Genomic DNA, 15,794 nt, shown 5'->3' on the forward strand with positions numbered 1-15,794 from the left:
ACAGTAATTATTTTTTATATAATCTGTATATGTTCTGCGGAATCTGCATTAAACTGTATCTTCCAAACTACTGAATGGATCTGGGTGAATTTTGGATATGTGGTTCACCCAGATCCCCTGGTTCTAAAGATATATATCTTATATATATAAGATTTATATGGGGTTATTGCGTGTTTTGGGGTCCATGTGATATTTTTTATAAAACTGTATTTCTCTGCCTGTGATGATGAGATTACCCATTGTGTTCAGTAATCCTATTACAGGCAGAGGGGAGGATTTTGTGTGGGAGTGTCTGTGTGTATTGTACCGATTGATTGGTTGTTTTGTCCCTCCCTGTGGGCGGACCTGTATTCTCAACAACTGTAATAAAAACCAGGCTGGGAGTGCCAGCCTCAGTTCCTGCTTAACCCTCAAAGTGAAGTGTCGTCTCATTATTGGGGGAGGATTTATTGTATGCTGTTCCAGTTTGACTGCTAGGAGTGTAAACTTATTCGTATGGTTTCCTATTCATCTGTCTACACTATTCATATGCTTGAGAGGATTTATACGCTTCTCTGATTCGGTGGTTGTGGTGTCTGCTGCAGTGCTTGGAGTCCTCAGGAAACGCTAGGAGCATCCTTCAACTGAGGTACCCGGGCAGGGTGCCAGGCGATCCGTTACAGTGGATAATGCCAAAACACTGGGGAAAGGGTCCCTCCCACTTCTGCCACCAGATGTGGCGAACCTCACCTAGGTGACCGGAGTATCGCAAGGATTTCCTTTACCCTTTAGTGAAAACCCCCACAGGGATTGTAGCTCTCCACTAGTCATCAGCTGAGACTTGATGTAAGGGTACAACATGAACACTTTATTGAGTGACTGTCACCTGTTTATACACATTTCCCCAACAGGGGCTCACCAATAGAACTATAGTATTGCACAATACATGTCACGATCCTGGCACACGTGCATCTGGACATAACTGGATAACTATCAATGGTCAGACAACTGGGTGCCTAACAATAGTGTTCCCTAAAACAAGGTGTTCCCCTGCCCCTGTTGTCACTCCAAGAAAGCCCTATGCTTGAAGGGTACTCATTCCAGAAATTGCTCGGATCGGAGGTGCCTAGCCCAAATAGGCCAGAGGATAAGTTTTGACCAGCCACAGGCTTCCTCCAATCTGACGTTGAGTTCCAGAGCGCAGGGTGGAAAGTCCCAGTCATTTTTGATGACTGCGTATGAAGCCTGTACATGGAGCTCCTTCAAGTCCTGGGTGTCTTTGGATGCCTCACTACCTCCCCATTCACCTCTCCAAATAGCGCTCTTGATTAAGTTTGACCAGACAGTGGCAACCCTGCGATCTGATCTACAGTTCCAGGAGGTTCTTAGGTAACTCTGAGTCAGGTGTGCATTTCCTGTGCTGATTGATGTTGAAACTTCATATATATAACAACATGTCCTGAGGAAAGTTCACAACGGTGGACTGAAACGTCGACCCTGCTTTTTTGACACACTGGAATAAAAGGTTTTTTACTTTTTACCTATTGAAGTCCTTGAGTGCTAGCTTTTTCCATATGTTGTATACTTGTGCAGCTGAGCACCGGGCATAACACTGAGGGAAGGCTGGAGTGCAACTCCCATCATTTTTGTATATATATATATATATATATATATATATATATATATATATATAAATAAAGATGGTTTGGCACTCTTCCTTTAAAAATAAAAGTTAAAGATACATACAAGGGTGAAACAAAGTCAGCGAAAATATATATGAACGAATAATAAGGCGCACTCCTGGATTTAAATCGTGTTCAATTTACTGTGTCCATAAATTCAAAGTTCAAAAGATCAACGTTTCGACCTATTCAGGTCTTTATCAAGATCAGAACAAAGTGTATAACAATAAGTGCATATTTATAAGAAATTAAACATATTTACTTACCAGGTGAAATGCATAGAACCTCCCCAAATGATCGGAACCCGGAAGTGTGCAGAAGCCGCGGGTGACGTCATTACGTTACGTCCCGTGGTAATTACAGCGGTTGCTCAGCAACTTAAGTTTTAATTTCCTTTTTTTGGGACTGAAGACAAGAAGTTGGAAGAAGACGTCTAATAGTAAGTAGTATTTTATTTTATTTTACAGGTATTTTGTTCTTTGTCCCACCTATTAACTATTATTAAAATGAGGGGGATAAGTAGGGTATTTTTTTTAAATTTTGTGGTGACTACTAGCCATTATCATTATTAGGGCCCCCTTTTAATAATAACAGTATTTAACAATATTGCTTTTCTTATTTGCATTGTATTTCTTTTAAGACTGTATGCAGTTATTTTCATAGTAATACAATTAATCATTAATACAATGAACAACAAATGAAGTTATCCTATTCTTACAGGACCTATGATTTTGTCAAAGTAAAAATTTATTAATTCAGTGATAAAACAATGCTAATAGTTAATACTAATGGTCAATATTCAGATAAATTTGCTATCTGCCTTGTTAGCGCAGTAGGTAGCGCGTCAGTCTCATAATCTGAAGGTCGTGAGTTCGATCCTCACACAGGGCACTGTATTTTTTTTTTTTTTTTGTATAGCAGAAATCTACCATATCTACACATTGAACAAGATATATTTGTAAATATAAAATATATATATATGAACGAATAATAAGGTGCACTCCTGGATTTAAATCGTGTTCAATTTACTGTGTCCATAAATTCAAAGTTCAAAAGATCAACGTTTCGACCTATTGCGGTCTTTATCAAGATCAGAACAAAGTGTATAACAATAAGTGCATATTTATAAGAAATTCAACATATTTACTTACCAGGTGAAATGCATAGAACCTCCCCAAATGATCGGAACCCGGAAGTGTGCAGAAGCCGCGGGTGACGTCATTGTGTTACGTCCCGTGGTAATTACAGCGGTTGCTCAGCAACCTAAGTGATATTAAAGTGAGTGAATAGAAGATAGCAACAAACTATCATTCTAACACCGGAGGATATTAGAGACTACAGAAGAGACTACACCGACTGTGTATGAATGAGGAACTGTGTCAAATACAAAAAACAAGTGATATGTAAACGTGAAAACTGTGTAGTGATTGAAATCAGTGAAGTGTGTCTCTGCTGTAGATAGGAATATACTATATCTGTATCGGACAATGGTCTGTGGAATACACAATTCTTCTTTAACAAATACACAATGATCTTATTCTAACAGAAAGGGGATTATTTAGAGGTATTCTGAATTTGTATTACTAATATTTAAGGTACCACAGAACCCAATATCCCCATACAGAGAGCCAAGTATGTATAAGGTGGAGGAGACAATCTAGCCAATGTGCATAACATATTTGATATTGCATTGTATTCCAAAATTAATATAGTCTAGCTCTGTTATTATTATTATTATTATTATTATTATTATTATTATTGCCATTTATATAGCGTCAACAGATTCCGTAGCGCTTTTAGATCATAAACATCTGCAATGGTCATTCTCTATATAGTTAATCTATATGTAATAACAGCTAAACTAGAAATGAGAAATATCATTCTGGTAACAAATTATGAGTGTTAAATAATAAATAAAGCTTAAATAAGAATCATAGGCTGTTAAAGGCACAACTCAGGAAAAAAGATCTAAGGCATCAGGTTGTCCACCTGCTTGAAATTGAATACTAGTCTAGTTGATAAAGCTACAAGAATAATACCACTGCTAAACACAAAAATAATAATAATAAAAAATAAAAATAAAAATAACGAGGAACTATTTCCACTAGAATGCAAGGCTATATTTAACCTCTGACTAGTGTACTTCATATTACAAAAATAATTGGTAATAATACTAGAGGAGTATGTCACGACTGCATTTTATAAGTAAAACAATTACAGGAGCATAGATAAAACTATGTTCTCATTCAGTCCATTTGGGACCACAGTGTTCAAATGGTATATCCAAAAGGCTTCTCGTTGTAGTAATCGGCGTGATCTGTCTCCTCCACGAGGTAAAGGTGGTACATGTTCGATGGCAATAAATCGAAGTGCTGGCAACCGGTGTCCAGCTTCCAGAAAATGTTTCGCCACGGGTTTCTTAGAACTTTGGTCTCAATGTGCGGTGTTTGTTTATCAGATCTTTGTCTCAATGTGCGGTGTCCTCGAATCCGATCCCTTAGTGTGAGGCTGGTTTTTCCGACATATGCCAGGCCACACGGACAAGTAATAAGGTAAACTATATGATCCGTGGTACAAGTGATGTATTGTTTTATTGGGTATCTTTTGCCACTGTGCGGATGTACAAAGGAGGTCCCGGTAATCATGTGGCTGCAGGTCACGCAGCCAGTGCATTTATAGCATACAAGGGCTGCGAGTCTCTTAGTTTGTGCACCTCCACTCATCGATTAAACATTAGTGGTATATCCACTAACCGGTGATTTCATTCACCTTCTCCAAGATTGGATTTTATGGAGGATTTTTTGTCAAGAGCAGGTGCACTTGAGACAACAGCTGTTACATTGTCCATTACTGATGCACAGGCAGAAGCTGTACTTTGGCCGCGGACCACACAGGACCTTACACATATGAATACAGCTAAGGATCTGTATAATGATCTACTGAAACTTAAGAAAAGAGAAGTGGACCTTGATCTCCACGGTATATTTATATATGATTATTACAGAGCTAGACGCATCCCTAGAGGATTCCGGTTCAAAAACGCTCCTACTAAAGGTCGTCAAAACCCCGACTTCTGTAGAAAATGGATGGGTATTGCTAATAAATGCTAATTGGACTGGATGGTCGTAGAAGAAGTGGGAAAGGAATTAGTACAAGTGAAAACATCTATTCGTGAAGTTGAACTTAGCAACGCCATCTCTTTACAAGCACCACCCACCGTAGAACTTATGATCAAGTTACAAGATGAAATCAATAAATACCAAAATGCATTAATCAGATTCCAAAAACAGAAGTTAGAGAAGGTCAATCTCGATCATCAACATCATCAAGTATACCGCTGGCTAAGTGGCACTGAAACTTCCAGGACCTATACTTCGCGAGTCCGACAACGGATTCGCAGACCGTCATTTCAAACAATCGACCTAAGCTCAGGAGAATCTACATCAGATACGGAATCTAGATCGGAAAGTTCATCCCACAAATCCATTACTTTTTTAGACGAGGGTCAACATACCAACGATCCTCCTGCTGCAATAAATACCTCCACTACAAGCACCTGAGGAATAGGCCGATACGAAGAGGATAAAAGAACTACAAGAAATACAAGCGCCAGAGGAAAACCTCCTCTACAGAGGTGACAACAGTAGTTTTTAATTTATCAGACAAAATACTAACTCCATACCACCATTCGGTACTAAATAAGGGACTAACTTTTGTGCCAACAAGAAAACCTGCTTTATTTGACATGGAAATTGAACTATATAAAGTACAGAGAAATCCATACTGTAATGAAATTATGAGGGAACCTTCTACTAAAATAGTTGTACCTGTAGTGTCTAAAGAGAAGAAAGATGTCCATACCACCAACCCGTCTATAAAGGCTTTTGTACAAGCTGTACAACATGACGTTAAACAGATTTTGAGTACTTCAATGCATCTCAAATCAAATTTAACCAAGGAAGAACAGAATGCCTTAAAGGACTTGATCCAGGACCCTTCGATTGTCATCCGTCCAGTGGATAAGGGGGGCGCCATAGTGATTCAATCATACAGTAATTATAGAAAAGAAATTATACGACAATTAAACGATGAGAATGTTTACCGCAGAATCACATTCGATCCTGTAAATATATTCAAGAGAATCATTATACAACATATTGAACTTGGGACTACAGCTGATTATCTGGATGAACGGACAGCTAAAGGCCTCCTCATTAAGCACCCCAAACATCCTGTCTTGTATACTTTGCCGAAAGTACATAAAGATCCGGTTAACCCCCCTGGAAGACCTATAGTGTCCGCAAGAGATGGGTTAATTGAAACAATAGCAAAGTATGTTGATTTTTATATCAACACAAGTGTACAATTATTACCTACCTGTCTGAAAGACACAACAGATGGCTACAGTGATACTGGATAATATGGAAACATTATTTGTTACACTTGATGTACAAAGTTTATACACCATTATACGTATCAAGAAGGAATAGAATCAGTCCGTGAAATACTCTGCAAGTCATCTGTGTATCAAGGCCCACCAATAGAATACCTATTGGAATTTCTTAAGATTGCATTAACCTGCAACTACTTTACATTTGAAGATGCTTTTTACCTGCAAGTCTCCGGAACAGCCATGGGGGCGCGATGGCGCCCTCCTATGCAAATGCGTTTATGTTTTGTTTAGAACAAGAATTTATATTATCCAAATACCAACAACATTTTATTAAATACCTACGCTTTGTGGATGATATCCTTATTATTTGGAAAGGGACACTTGATCAACTGCATTTGATGATACAAGAAGTTAATTCTTCTCCACTACCAGTCACGTTGACATCGTCTTGGCATCATGAGTACATTGAATTCTTGGATGTTACCATTTTTAGAAAGGGTAACTCGATTGGTCGTAAGCTATACCGGAAAGAAACTGACCGTAATACATTACTACAAGCAACTAGCTTTCATCCACAACGACTAAAAGATTCTTTGCCTATATCACAATTTTTACGCGTGTTGCGATACAATAGTGATGAAGACACTAGGGAAAAACAATTACAACAAATGTGGGATCGGTTCCTCGAGAGAGGATATCACCCTAGGATCTTGAAACAAGCTAAGGAGAGAGCAGTTAACCGGTTTGAAGAATCTGGAAATCTGAGTACTCCTAATTCGAAGAATATTAATAAAATGTATCTACCACTTACATACCATTCTGAAACTTGGAAAATCTGCAGTTCTATAAATAAACACTGGGATATCCTAGACTCAAATAGAAATCTACCGGTTATATTCCAATTCCAAACCAATCATCAGTTTCAAAAGAAATAAAAATGTACGTGATTTACTAGTTAAAGGAGACCCTAGTCATTGCTATAACAAAACCATGACAAAATTTAAAGGAGGATGCTATAAATGCACTGGCTGCATGACCTGCAGCCACATGATTACCGGGACCTTCTTTGTACATCCGCACAGTGGCAAAAGATACCCAATAAAACTATACATCACCTGTACCACGGATCATATAGTTTACCATTAGTGATGTCGCGAACACGAAATTTTCGGTTCGCGAACGGCGGACGGAAACTTCCGCAAATGTTCGCGAACGGGCGAACCACGCGAACCGCCATAGACTTCAATGGGCAGGCGAATTTTAAAACACACAGGGACTCTTTCTGGCCACAATAGTGATGGAAAAGTTGTTTCAAGGGGACTAACACCTGAACTGTGGCATGCCGGAGGGGGATCCATGGCAAAACTCCCATGGAAAATTACATAGTTGATGCAGAGTCTGGTTTTAATCCATAAAGGGCATAAATCACCTAACATTCCTAAATTGTTTGGAATAACGTGCTTCAAAACATCAGGTATGATGTTGTATCGATCAGGTAGTGTAAGGGTTACGCCCGCTTCACAGTGACAGACCAAACTCCCCGTTTAACGCACCGCAAACAACCGCAAACAGTCCATTTGCACAACCGCAAACTCCCCATTTGCACATGTTTTAGTGCAAACTAGTCTAACTACTAATATAGTTGAAACATGCTACTTTTATTCATGCCAGACAACCATGCAGGCCAGACTAACAAACATGCCAGGGCCAATCATAGTTAACCACCTCAGATAGTAACATGGCTCCCTCTATATACAGAGTAACATGGCTCCCTCTATATACCGTGTAAACATGGCTCCCCTCTATATACAGTGTAAACATGGCTCCTCTCTATATACAGAGTAACATGGCTCCCTCTATATACAGTGTAAACATGGCTCCTCTCTATATACAGAGTAACATGGCTTCCCTCTATATACCGTGTAAACATGGCTCCCTCTATATATATAGAATAACATGGCTCCCTCTATATACAGAGTAACATGGCTCCCCTCTATATACAGTGTAAACATGGCTCCTCTCTATATACAAAGTAACACACTCTATATACAGTGTAAACACAGCTCCTCTCTATATACAGAGTAACATGGCTCCCTCTATATACAGAGTAACATGGCTCCCCTCTATATACAGTGTAAACATGGCTCCTCTCTATGTACAGAATAACATGGCTCCCCTCTATATACAGTGTAAACATGGCTCCTCTCTATATACAGAGTAACATGGCTTCCCTCTATATACAGTGTAAACACGGCTCCTCTCTATATACAGAGTAACATGGTTCCCTCTATATACAGTGTAAACATAGCTCCTCTCTATATACAGAGTAACATGGCTCCCCTCTATATACAGAGTAACATGGCTCCTCTCTATATACAGAGTAACATGGATCCCCTCTATATACAGTGTAAACATGGCTCCCTCTATATACAGAATAACATGGCTCCCTCTATATACAGAGTAACATGGCTCCCCTCTATATACAGTGTAAACATGGCTCCTCTCTATATACAGAGTAACATGGCTCCCCTCTATATACAGTCTAAACACGGCTCCTCTCTATATACAGAGTAACATGGTTCCCTCTATATACAGTGTAAACATGGCTCCCTCTATATATATAGAATAACATGACTCCCTCTATATACAGAGTAACATGGCTCCCCTCTATATACAGTGTAAACATGGCTCCTCTCTATATACAGAGTAACATGGCTCCCCTCTATATACAGTCTAAACACGGCTCCTCTCTATATACAGAGTAACATGGCTCCCTCTATATACAGTGTAAACATGGCTCCTCTCTATATACCGTGTAACATGGCTCCCCTCTATATACAGTGTAAACACGGCTCCTCTCTATATACAGAGTAACATGGTTCCCTCTATATACAGTGTAAACATAGCTCGTCTCTATATACAGAGTAACATGGCTTCCCTCTATATACAGTGTAACATGGCTCCCCTCTATATACAGTGTAAACATGGCTCCTCTGTATATACAGAGTAACATGGCTCCCCTCTATACAGGGGCGTACCTGGAGCATTTGGCACTCGGGGCGGATCCTTTATTTGGCACCCCCCTCCCCAACTTTGAAATGTAAAAAACAGCTGCAATTTTTTTTAAATGTATGTTTATGCAGTGTGTGTATAGTGTGTACAGTGTGTGTATATTGTGTGTATAGTGTGTGTGTGTGTGTGTGTGTATAGTGTGTGTATAGTGTGTGCAGTGTGTGTGCATAGTGTGTGCAGTGTGTATGCAGTGTGTGTAGTGTGTGTGCAGTGTGTGTAGTGTGTGCAGTGTGTGTATAGAGTGTGCAGTGTGTGTATAGTGTGTATGCAGTGTGTGTAGTGCATGTAGTGTGTGCAGTGTGTGTATAGTGTGTGCAGTGTGTATAGTGTGTATGCAGTGTGTGTATAGTGTGTATGCAGTGTGTGTATAGGGTGTATGCAGTGTGTGTATAGGGTTTATGCAGTGTGTGTATAGTTAGTGCAGTGTCTGTATAGTTAGTGCAGTGTGTGTATAGTGTATGCAGTGTGTGCAGTGTGTATGCAATGTGTATAGTGTATGCAGTGTGTGCATAGTGTGCAGTGTGTGTATAGTGTGTGCAGTGTGTGTATAGAGTGTGCAGTGTGTGCATAGTGTATGCTGTGTGTATAGTGTGTGTGTATAGTGTTGTATGCAGTGTGTGTAGTGCATGTAGTGTGTGTATAGTGTGTATGCAGTGTGTATGCAGTGTGTGTATAGAGTGTGTAGTGTGTGCAGTGTGTGTATAGTGTGTATAGTGTGTGCATAGTGTATGCAGTGTGTGCATAGTGTGTACAGTGTGTGTATAGTGTGTACAGTGTGTGTGTATATTGTGTGTATAGTGTGTGTATATTGTGTGTAGTGTGTGTGCAGTGTGTGTATAGTGTGTATGCAGTGTGTGTATAGTGTGTGCAGTGTGTGTATAGTTAGTGCAGTGTGTGTATAGTGTATGCAGTGTGTGCAGTGTGTGTATAGTGTGGGCAGTGGGTGCAGTGTGTGTAGTGTGTGTATATTGTGTGCAGTGTGTATGCAGTGTGTGTAGTGTGTGTGTGTGTGTGTGTATAGTGTGTGCATAGTGTGTACAGTGTGTGTATAGTGGGTACAGTGTGTGTATATTGTGTATATAGTGTGTGTATAGTGTGTGTATATTGTGTGTAGTGTGTGTATGCAGTGTGTGTATAGTGTGTGCAGTGTGTATAGTGTGTGTATAGTGTGTATGCAGTGTGTGTATAGTGTGTATGCAGTGTGTGTATAGTTAGTGCAGTGTGTGTATAGTGTATGCAGTGTGTTTATAGTGTATGCAGTGTGTGCAGTGTGTGTAGTGTGTGTATATTGTGTGCAGTGTGTATGCAGTGTGTGTAGTGTGTGTGTATAGTGTGTGCATAGTGTATGCAGTGTGTGCATAGTGTGTACAGTGTGTGTATAGTGTGTACAGTGTGTGTATATTGTGTGTATAGTGTGTGTATATTGTGTGTAGTGTGTGTATAGTGTGTGTATATTGTGTGTAGTGTGTGTATAGTGTGTGCAGTGTGTGTATAGTGTGTATGCAATGTGTGTCCCCCAAGCCCCTAGTCACACAACCAAATAAAAAAGCCCCTACCTACCCCCCTCACCCTAAAAAATAGTGAGGGGGGAATAAAATTACTACCCTGTAAAGTAAAATTCAACTTACTATTCAACGTCTTCTTTTTTCTAAAATCTTCATTTTTCAGCCCCAAAAAGGGCCAAATAAAAAGCCATCATACCCGTCGAACTTAAAAATAAAATAAAAAACCTGAGCGCAAAAAAAAAATTAATCCATCTTCACCCATGGAGGGCTTCGTGTCAGTGTGTATCAGGGATCCTTAGGATAGGTGTCAATCCATATCTGCCAAGTGTAGGGGGAACAGTCCCTATTCTGCTCTGTGTCAGTGTCTGGAGGGAGTATCTGCAGTAACACAGGGTGTCTGGAGGGAGTATCTGCAGTAATACAGAGTGTCTGGGGGGAGTATCTGCTTGTAACATTTATATGCACAAAAAAAAAAAAAAAATTGGAAAAAAAAATGGTTGCAGATTCCGAATTAATCTAAAATGGATGCTGTCCAGTAGGTGGGAGGGTCTGCTAGGGAGGGTGTGCTGCTGATTGGCTGTAATTTGTCTGCTGACTGTGAGGTACAGGGTCAAAGTTTACTCAATGATGACGAATAGGGGGCGGACCGAACACCGCATGTGTTCGCCCGTGGTGGCGGACGCGAACATGCTATGTTCGCCGGCAACTATTCGCCGGCGAACAATTCGGTACATCACTATTTACCATATTACTTGTCCATGTGTCCTGGCATATGTCGGAAAAAACAACCTCACACTAAGGGATCGGATTCGAGGACACCAATCTACGATTAACACAGCACATTGAGACCAAAGATCTGAGAAACCTGTGGCGAAACATTTTCAGGAAGCTGGACACCGGTTGCCAGCACTTCGATTTATTGCCATCGAACATGTACCACCTTTACCTTGTGGAGGAGACAGATCACGCCGATTACTACAACGAGAAGCCTTTTGGATATACCATTTGAACACTGTGGTCCCAAATGGACTGAACGAGAACATAGTTTTATCTATGTTCCTGTAATTGTTTTACTTATAAAATGCAGTCGTGACATACTCCTCTAGTGGGCCACGGTATTTCTTCAATAATTATACATTTTATTTTATATATATTTTTTCAATATAGACTATATTAATTTTGGAATACAATGCAATATCAAATATGTTATGCACATTGGCTAGATTGTCTCCTCCACCTTATACACACTTGGCTCTCTGTATGGGGATATTGGATTCTGTGGTACCTTAAATATTAGTAATACAAATTCAGAATACCTCTAAATAATCCCCTTTCTGTTAGAATAAGATCATTGTGTATTTGTTAAAGAAGAATTGTGTATTCCACAGACCATTGTCCGATACAGATATAGTATATTCCTATCTACAGCAGAGACACACTTCACTGATTTCAATCACTACACAGTTTTCACGTTTACATATCACTTGTTTTTTGTATTTGACACAGTTCCTCATTCATACACACTCGGTGTAGTCTCTTCTGTAATCTCTAATATCCTCCGGTGTTAGAATGATAGTTTGTTGCTATCTTCTATTCACTCACTTTAATATCACTTAGGTTGCTGAGCAAGCACTGTAATTACCACGGGACGTAACACAATGACGTCTCCCGCGGCTTCTGCACACTTCCGGGTTCCGATCATTTGCGGAGGTTCTATGCATTTCACCTGGTAAGTAAATATGTTGAATTTCTTATAAATATGCACTTATTGTTATACACTTTGTTCTGATCTTGATAAAGACCGGAATAGGTCGAAACGTTGATCTTTTGAACTTTGAATTTATGGACACAGTAAATTGAACACGATTTAAATCCAGGAGTGCACCTTATTATTCGTTCATATATATATATTTTATATTTACAAATATATCTTGTTCAATGTGTAGATATGGTAGATTTCTGCTATACAAAAAAAAAAAAAATACAGTGCCCTGTGTGAGGATCGAACTCACGACCTTCAGATTATGAGACTGACGCGCTACCTACTGCGCTAACAAGGCAGATAGCAAATTTATCTGAATATTAACTATTAGTATTAACTATTGCATTGTTTTATCACTGAATTAATAAATTTTTACTTTGACAAAATCATAGCTCCTGTAAGAATAGGATAACTTCATTTGTTGTTCATTGTATTAATGATTAATTGTATTACTATGAAAATAACTGCATACAGTCTTAAAAGAAATACAATGCAAATAAGAAAAGCAATATTGTTAAATACTGTTATTATTAAAAGGGGGCCCTAATAATGATAATGGCTACTAGTCACCACAAAATTTAAAAAAATACCCTACTTACCCCCCTCATTTTAATAATAATTAATAGGTGGGACAAAGAACAAAATACCTGTAAAATAAAATAAAATACTACTTACTATTAGACGTCTTCTTCCAACTTCTTGTCTTCAGTCCCAAAAAAAGGAAATTAAAACTCCATAAAGTCGCATCACAATTATTAAAATTAAAAAAGAACTTGATCGATAAAAAAAAAAAAAAAAAAAAAAAAACACGATGAAAAATACTCCATCTCCACCCCTGTGCAGACTGACTGAGCTTGCAGGGCAGGTAAAGCCTTATGAAAGCCTTATAAAAATGCAATTTGTCTCAGAGCACTCTGATTGGTTAGCTTAAACCCCCCATTTGTTACTTACGGTTACCACCCGCTTCCAATGGGTGGGGTCTGGAGGGGAACAATAGGTTTACCCCCCACTTTATTATGAAGGGCCCTGGAGCCAATCAGTGGGGACTAATTCCTAAAAAAAAAATGTAATCCCTGCTCTGTACATGTCCACATCAAACATTCATTTTGGAGGAAAAAAAATTACAACCAGGTTTGACTTTAGTAAATATGAGAATTGCCTATCCCTTCAGAATTAGGCCTTGTCCACAGAATTATATCTCAAAATCTGGCGTTTAGTAAAAAGACTCGTCAGTGCACAGGTCTTTTAATATCAGTCCCAAGGAATCTTTTCTTCAATCCTCATAATTGTTAATTTGATCGAAGAGAGCAAATTTATTTGTGAAAAATTCCTAAGAGTAAAACTCGTGAAACCACCTCTAGTTCATGAAATGAAGTGGCTGAATAATTTGCTATTAAATAAACATGTGAATTCTGGCAATGGGGGGAGAAGTTGGACTGCAGACTGAAAATCTCACTTAGTGAGCCTCATTAATGTGACGAGGTGGCCGAGTGGTTAAGGCGATGGACTGCTAATCCATTGTGCTCTGCACGCGTGGGTTCGAATCCCATCCTCGTCGTTTCTTATTGCTCATCTCCTCTGTGTATATATCAAAAGAGCTACGAACGTAATCTTGCATTTAACCCCTTAAGACCGCAGCCAAATGTACAAGTTGTGATCCAAAAAAAACGTAAACAAAACCTGGCATTTGTGCTATATGTCTGTCCAACCGTAATTCACCTCTTTCATATTAAATGCACCCACACTTATTATATATCATTTTATTCAGGGGAAACAGGGCTTTCATTTAGGTATGGAACATAACTTAATATGAATACAATATAAAAAAATGAGAGAAAATAAGATTTTTTTAAATTTTCTTAGTTCTATGTGACATTCTAACTGTGAATGTCATTATACTGTTTGCTTTTACTGCAATAAAATACACACATTTGTATTCAGCGATGTCTCACGTGTAAAACAGTACCCCCTATGTACAGGTTTTATGGTGTTTTGGGAAGTTACAGGGTCAAATAAAGCATGTTACACTTTTCAGTTTTTTCACATTGAAATTTGCCAGTTTGGTTACGTTGCCTTTGAGACTGTATGGTAGCCCAGGAATGAGAATTACCCCCATGATGGCATACCATTTGCAAAAGTAGACAACCCAAGGTATTGCAAATGGGGTATGTCCAGTCTTGTTTAGTAGCCACTTGGTCACAAACACTAGCCAAAGTTAACGTTAATATTTGTTTGTGTGTGAAAAATGCAAAAAACTAATTTGAAAGCCAATTTTGGCCAGTGTTTGTGACTAAGTGGCTACTAAAAAAGACTGAACATACCCCATTTGCAATACCTTGGGTTGTCTACTTTTGCAAATGGTATGCCATTATGGAGGTAATTCTTATTTCTGGGCTACTATACGGTCTCAAAGCCAACGTAACCAATCTGGCGAATTTCATTGTGAAAAAACTGAAACGCAAGCCTTATGTTTGACTCTGTAACTTTTGAAAACACCCTAAAACCTGTACATGAGGGGTACTGTTATACTCAGGAGACTTTGCTGAACACAAATATTTGTGTTTCAAAACAGTAAAAAGTATTACAGCAAAAATATCGTCAGTGTAAGTGCCGTTTGTGTGCGAAAAATGCAATAAATTTCACTTTCCCTGACGATATCATTGTTGTAATACATTTTACGGTTTTGAAACACAAATATTTGTGTTCAGCGATGTCTCCCGAGTAAAACAGTACCCCCCATGTACAGGTTTTATAGTGTCTTGGAAAGTTATAGGGTTAAATATAGTGCTAGCAAATAAAATTCCCTATACTTTTGGCCTGGGTTGTTAGGCAGGTCCCGCTAATTGTAATTAATTAGGATACCTAATTAGGTAAAATTATTACATAAATATATATGTAAAATTATTATATATACACGTGTGTGGATATATATATGTATATATATATATGTATATAATTTTTTTTACAATTATTTTTATTTATATATAGGTATACATATAGTGATGTATACGTATATATACTTAGGTATATACATATATATTATTTCGTTCTACGTGTATTTTGATATCAATATATATATATTAATATCAAAATACAGTGAGAACGAAATTACACACATATATATATATATATTTTTTTTTTTTTTTTTTTTTTTTTTTTACGTATTTATATTTTTTTTATTATAAAATATATATATATATAATTATAATTATGTATATATTTAATAAATATCCTTCTACGTGTATTTTGATATTAATATATATATAATTACCGTATTTATCGGCGTATAACACGCACTTTTTCTCCCTGAAAATAGGGAGAAAATCATGGGTGCGTGTTATACGCCGATATCCCACATTTACTTACCTGTCTTGAAGCGTGGGCCGGCTTCACAGAGCGCA

At 38.3% G+C, this 15,794-nt stretch overlaps 2 non-coding genes across 2 annotated transcripts; one reads left to right on the forward strand and one right to left on the reverse strand.

The window, feature by feature from the left end:
- Positions 1-12,618: 12,618 nt before the first annotated feature.
- Positions 12,619-12,691, reverse strand: TRNAM-CAU (transfer RNA methionine (anticodon CAU)). Its single transcript has one exon. It is a non-coding gene; the product is annotated as a tRNA-Met (tRNA).
- Positions 12,692-13,869: 1,178 nt separating this feature from the next.
- Positions 13,870-13,951, forward strand: TRNAS-GCU (transfer RNA serine (anticodon GCU)). Its single transcript has one exon. It is a non-coding gene; the product is annotated as a tRNA-Ser (tRNA).
- The last annotated feature ends 1,843 nt before the right edge of the window (positions 13,952-15,794 follow it).

This window comes from Pelobates fuscus, chromosome 3, assembly GCF_036172605.1.
Source record: "Pelobates fuscus isolate aPelFus1 chromosome 3, aPelFus1.pri, whole genome shotgun sequence".
Lineage (NCBI taxonomy): Eukaryota > Metazoa > Chordata > Amphibia > Anura > Pelobatidae > Pelobates > Pelobates fuscus.